The sequence below is a fragment of the Rattus norvegicus genome, chromosome 3 (genome assembly GCF_036323735.1).
Source record: "Rattus norvegicus strain BN/NHsdMcwi chromosome 3, GRCr8, whole genome shotgun sequence".
NCBI lineage: Eukaryota > Metazoa > Chordata > Mammalia > Rodentia > Muridae > Rattus > Rattus norvegicus.
The window spans coordinates 110,710,180-110,716,475 of NC_086021.1; the positions used below are offsets into that span (position 1 = coordinate 110,710,180).

General features: G+C 44.4%; 1 long non-coding RNA gene across 1 annotated transcript in view; it reads left to right on the top strand.

The window, feature by feature from the left end:
- Positions 1 to 6,296, top strand: part of LOC102549184 (uncharacterized) — a 63,279-nt gene that overhangs the window by 55,167 nt on the left and 1,816 nt on the right. Inside the window, exons 6-8 of the long non-coding RNA XR_010065277.1 lie at positions 3,827 to 3,875; positions 5,367 to 5,425; positions 5,629 to 6,296. The exon at positions 5,629 to 6,296 is cut by the window's right edge and continues 1,816 nt beyond it. This is a non-coding gene — a long non-coding RNA (uncharacterized LOC102549184). The remainder of the gene's footprint in view (positions 1 to 3,826; positions 3,876 to 5,366; positions 5,426 to 5,628) is intronic.

Sequence of the window (6,296 nt, forward strand, 5' to 3'; positions counted from 1 at the left end):
TGACTCATGGAATCAGAATTTGCATGCAGGACCATCCAACTCCAAAGTCACATCGAAGCCATTTTGCACAAATATGTGGACTCAGGCCTCTGACTAAGGATGTGGACTACTGTGGCCGAGGAACTTGGATTTGAAAGCACTCCATTTATTAGTTATATTGTCAAGGGCTGTGTATTTCATGTCTAGAAGTCTGCTTCTCCACATGAAAGTTGGACATAATAATAGAGCCTTAATCAAGGATTGCTCTGAGGATCATGTGACATAATAGCTGAGCGATATGGCCCTAGCAAATGGAAGATCAGTGTTATGACAGTGTGCCAGTCTAGCCTCTGAAAGGGGCACTTGGGCGTCTGTCTGCGCCAGTCAGTGCTAGCACTGGAAACATATATCCTGTCTTGGAAATGTCTCACATAATGGATTGTGTCCGCTTAACTCACTCCGAATTGTGCTTCCAACTAGGCATCCGAAATGCTTGGGATGACGCTATTACCCAACTGCATGAGTGGATTTGATAGCTTTTCCAAAGGGCTGGTATTTCAGTTGAGCAACTGTAACTGCTTCGTGGCAGTAGAAAAGATTTATTTTTGGACCCTAATCAACCCTCAGACCATTTCTCAAACTCCAGTTCCATCTCAAGATGTCAGAGTCACGCAGTATTAACGTTTGGTCAAAGGTGCTGGTGGCATTTTGTGGATGTAATGAAGAACACATTGTCTAAGATTGCTTTGTGATGCCTTCTGCCCCGCATCCAGCTCACTCTTTAAGACCTGGCTGGTAGAAAACATCAGCTGCAAGCTCACCTAGAAGGCAATGAAAGAACAGAAAAGTTGCTCAACTTTGTGGAGCTTGGATTAGGGGACCAGTGGACATACTGGGGGGAAGGGGGAAAGAGCCACTCCTCATACCAGGAGGCCAGAGAAAAAGATCTCCGGCAATTAAAGAATTAAGCATAATGAAGTCATTTTCCAATTTGGAGAATTGCTCAACTCCTAAAGAGGAAACGGAAATGGGGGTGAGAGCACAGAGAAACAGGAGGAATTTTCTACTAGGCAACCATTGTTGTCAGAGGTAAATAGAAAAGGCAGTCATTTCCCTCCCTCCCTCTTCTTTCCCTCACTCCCTTCCATCTATCTGTCCTCTTTTTATTTGTTCACTTTCCTTTCCTCCTTTATTGTTATTATTTTTAGTCAGGTTACTCAGGATCTCATTATATAACCCTAGCTGGCTTGAAACTCACTACATAGATCTGGGTGGCTTATATCTCACAGTGATCCACCTGCCGCTGTGTCCCTACTGAAAGTGGGAGCCACTATACCTAGTGACATCGGTCTCCTCATCTGCCAATAGGATTAGTGGAGGGACTGATGGCTATAGAGAGTATGAAATGAAAAATAAAGAGTATTCCAAACCAAGTGACGATAGCCACCCCACCCTTTTAAGGAGGGAGGCACGCTTGCTGTCAGTGAAGGAATATTTTTCCTCCTCCTCTGTGCTTGAGGTCAAGGGCTGCTATTAACAGAGTGTATTTATGGTGCTTGGCTACAGCAAGTAGGGAATGGAGATGAATGCACGTGGAGAGGTGGGAAAGTGCAGAATTATCTGCCCAACCAAGTGGAAGAAAAAAATAACTTGAGGGATTTCTAGTGATCAGTGAGGGAGAGCAAGAGAGAGGTGATCCAAGCTCTCTCTCTCTCTCTCTCTCTCTCTCTCTCTCTCTCTCTAATCTATGTGCCTATCTGTGTAAATATGTGTGTATCTATCATCTATCTATCTCTGTATCTATATATGTATTTTTCTATCGTCTATCTATATGTCTATGTATATATGCCTGTCTATCTATCTATCTATCTATCTATCTATCTATCTATCTATCTATCTATCTATCTATCTAATCTATCTGCCTATCTGTGTACATATGTGTGTATCTATCATCTATCTATCTCTGTATCTATATATGTATTTTTCTATCGTCTATCTATATGTCTATGTATATATGCCTGTCTGTCTGTCTATCTATCTATCTATCTATCTATCTATCTATCTATCTATCTATCTATCTATCACAGAGGTCAGGTCTTAAAGCATCCAGAGGGCCAGTTTGTATTTATTATATATGTCAACATGCAGAATAATTCTTGGCACATGAGCTAGTTAACATGGATCATCGATGTGATGGGAATCTAGATGCACTGGGAAGATTCTGGTGCTGATTGTGAGGGACTATGGAGATTAAAGTAGCCTCTGGGTGTGTTTATGAGAGGTTATCTACACTAGGGTAGCCATCCCATGAGCTGTGGTTCCCAACTGAGTAGAAAGGGCACACGAAGCTGAGCACAGCATTCATCTCGCTCTGCTTCTTCTTTTTAAAGATTTATTTATTTATTTTATTTATGTGACTACACTGTCACTGTCTTCAGACACACCAGAAGAGAGCATCAGATCCCATTACAGATGTTTGTGAGCCACCATGTGGATGCTGGAAGTTGAACTCAGGACCTCTGGAAGAACAGTCAGTGTTCTTAACCGCTGAGCCATCTCTCCAGCCCCACTCCCCTACATCCGGATGTTATAGACTGTACCCCTAAACTGTGAGCCAAAATATACCATTCCTCCTTTAAGGTTTCTTTGGTCAGGCATTTTGACACAGGGACAGCACAAATTAAGTGAGTATTTAATACATGACACCATGACACTGAATGGCCTACAGTAAGGTCATCTTTTTCATTGCTTATTTCTCTCTCCCTGGTGGAATAATCTCATCTCTCACGGTGGTGGTGGTGATGGTGGTGTTGGTGGTGATGGTGGTGTTGGTGATGGTGGTGGTGATGGTGGTTGTTGGTGGTGGTGGTGTTGGTGATGGTGGTGGTGGTGGTTGGTGGTGGTGGTGGTGGTGATGGTGGTGTTGGTGATGGTGGTGTTGGTGATGGTGGTGGTGGTGGTGATGGTGGTGGTGGTGGTTGGTGGTGGTGGTGGTGGTGGTGGTGGTGTTGGTGATGGTGGTGGTGGTGGTGTTGGTGATGGTGGTGGTGGTGGTGGTGTTGGTGATGGTGGTGGTTGGTGGTGGTGGTGGTGGTGGTGTTGGTGATGGTGGTGGTGGTGGTGGTTGTTGTTGTTGGTGGTGGTGGTGGTTGGTGGTGGTGATGGTGGTGGTTGGTGGTGGTGGTGGTGGTGGTGGTGGTGGTGGTGGTGGTGTTGGTGATGGTGGTGGTTGGTGGTGGTGGTGGTGGTGGTGGTGGTGGTGGTGGTGGTGGTGTTGGTGATGGTGGTGGTTGGTGGTGGTGGTGGTGGTGGTGTTGGTGATGGTGTTGGTGGTGGTGGTGGTGGTGATGGTGGTGTTGGTGATGGTGGTGGTTGGTGGTGGTGGTGGTGGTGGTGGTGGTGGTGGTGATGGTGGTGTTGGTGGTGGTGGTGGTGGTGGTGGTGGTGGTAGTGGTGGTGATGGTGGTGATGGTGGTGGTGCTACTATGTGTCTGTTGCCAGTGAGGGTAGATGGCAACAGACACAAGGGATGTAATAGTCCAAATTCTGATTCTAGATGGTTTATTTTTCTGTTTATTTTCCTTTATCCAAGTTTAAATCAGAACAAAAGACCTACCTTACCTCATCTGATTTATGTGTCATTTAAATGAGACAGACCAGTGATTCACTGTCTAGACACTTAGTTACCCTCCCTAAGTGTTAACATGGATTACAAATTTATAATAACCCTATGAATACAGTACACTCTCCTACAGTGTGTGCTCTAAGGTTTTATTTAACACATGTATTTACTTATTTGTTTATTTATGTATTTATTTATGTATCTATTTATGATTTTTTGAGACAGGGTCTTTCTGTGTAGCCCTGGCTACCCTGGAACTTACTCTGTACACCAGGTTGGTAAATAGTTATTTCTTTTAAATTTTAGTTTGATTATTTTTGCCTGCATGCGTGTTTGTATGTACACTGCATTATGCATATTTGGTGCCAAGAGAGGTCAGAAGAGGGCATCAGATCTTCTGGAACTGGATTTAGGAAGGTGGTGAGCCTCCTCATGGATGCTGAGAACTGAACCCAGTAACTCTGAAAAGGCAGCAGGTGCTCTCACCTGAGAGCCATCTCTTCAACCCCTGTGGTTATTGTTGTTGTTGTTGTTGTTATTATTATTATTAATTTGTTTTTGAAACATGGGGTCTAACTTTATAGTCCTGGATGTCTTGGGACTTGGTATACAGACCAGGCTGGCCTCAAACATCAGCCTGGCTCTGCCTTCCAAGTTCTGAGATTAAAAGTGTGTACACCAAGCCTCATGACTTATCCGTATTTTCTGGGTATGGGTGTTTTTGCCTGCCTGTACCTCTATGCACCACATGCATTCCCAGTGCTTTCAGAGGCCAGAAGAGGGTGGTGAGTCCCCTTGAACTGGACTCACAGAGAGCTGAGCTGTCACATGGGTGCTGGGCATTGAACCGGGGACCAACCAGCAAGTGCTTTTATCTACGGAGCTGTCTTTCCAGCCCCATTGCTTTAACCTTTGTATATATGCTCACTGAGGGAAACCTGAACAACAGAGACCTTAGAGACATAGCAAACAGTCCAAAGCCTTTTTGAGTGTTTTTTTCCTTCCCAAATGTTTTTTTTTTAGTAGAACATTGTGCTATAATCTACTTTTAAAAGTAATCCTAGCAATTGACTGTGATCCTTTCTCTGCTGACAAACTGTCTCTTAAAATACATATTCTTGTAGAAGTAGCCACACCCTGGGCCAGATCATTTATTACTTAAAATTACTTCAAACCATTTTTTTTAATGGGAGGGTGGAGTGGGAGGAGGGGATTGCCTGTGGCTGTCTAGACTTGGGAAGCATGGTACACAATATCTCAGAAAATTAACAGCCCTCGTCAGCATGCAGATGGCTCTGAGGAGCTCTCCTGTAAAGAATCCTCTTGCTTTGATTAGATCAATGTTCTCTGAGCTAATTTGACTCTGTGGAACCATTTATCCTCAGGGCTCCCGCTAGTGTCTCGGGGCTCATTTGAGGAAACATTGTTGCAGGGTCATGGCCCTTAGGAGTAGGGGACAGGTCTTCATCGCTGTGCTGTTTCCACACTACTTTACAATTGGGCTTATTCGAAATTATGAAGAAGTTTAGATTGACAAAGCCACTTCCTGACCAACAGCCACACAAATGTGACTTGGGGGCCAAGGGTAACGACCGAGGCTGTACTCCAAAGGGTGCCTCTCAGTGTCAAGCTAATTGGTCCCTCTGGGGAAGAGCCTGTGAACTTGGTCTCATTAGCGCAGCACAAGTGTACAAAACAGCTGAGTTAGTTTATACGGGAGCCCCTGACATTCTTTTCTTACCCTGATTCTCGTGTTGCCCTCCAGGTGGCGATGCTGGTTTGTCAACTCCTGAGATTCCCAAAGCCTGAGCCAAGCGCCTGAAGGTAAGGGAAACATTGAAAGCCGGTGTGTCAACCAGGTGCGGGTGTGCTAGGTCTGGGTGTCCAGACCCAGGCAGGATTTTGATAAATCAGTAAACAAAGAAAAAATGCTGTTAGCCTTTATTTACCATAGCTATGGGGCCAGCAACATTCCAGATGTCTCTGTCTCTGTCTCTCTCTCTCTGTCTCTCTGTCTCTCTGTACAGGTATGTGCATGAATGTGTGTGTCTCAGCACATGTATGAAGGTCCGAGGACATTTGAGGGAGTTGGTTCCTCTCCTTGCATCATGTTGGCCCCAGGGATTGAACTCACATTCTCAGGTTTGGTGACAGATGAGCCATCTTGCTAGCCTGACTTTTCTTTCTTTAGCTGGGCCTGATAGAACACCAGGGTTCTCTTTGTTAACCACCTGCTAAATAAACGATATGTCCTTGTGTTTCCATGGGGGGTTGGTTCTCTTACTTGCTGGCTGTACTAAAATTAATGTATACTTGGGTCTTTATGTAGAGAGGCACATTGTTTCTACATAACCAACACATGTCTCCTGTATACTTTGTACTTCAAATCGCCTCTACTACAGAATACAACAGTAAGTAATGTGTAAATGGTTATTCCTTATTTTTAAAAAGGTCCCCATTCTGTTTTGATATTTTGTTGCTATTGTTTGTTTTGAGACACATTTCTCTATGTGGCCCTGGCAGTCCTAGAACTCACTCCGTAGACCAGGTTGACCTGGAACTCAGAGATCCACCTGCTTCTGCCTCCTGAGTGTTGGGACTAAAGGTGTGCGCCATCACTGCCTGACTTGATGTAATTTTTTTTATATCTTTTACAACATAAGGTTTTATGTATCTCAGGCTGCCTTCAAACTAA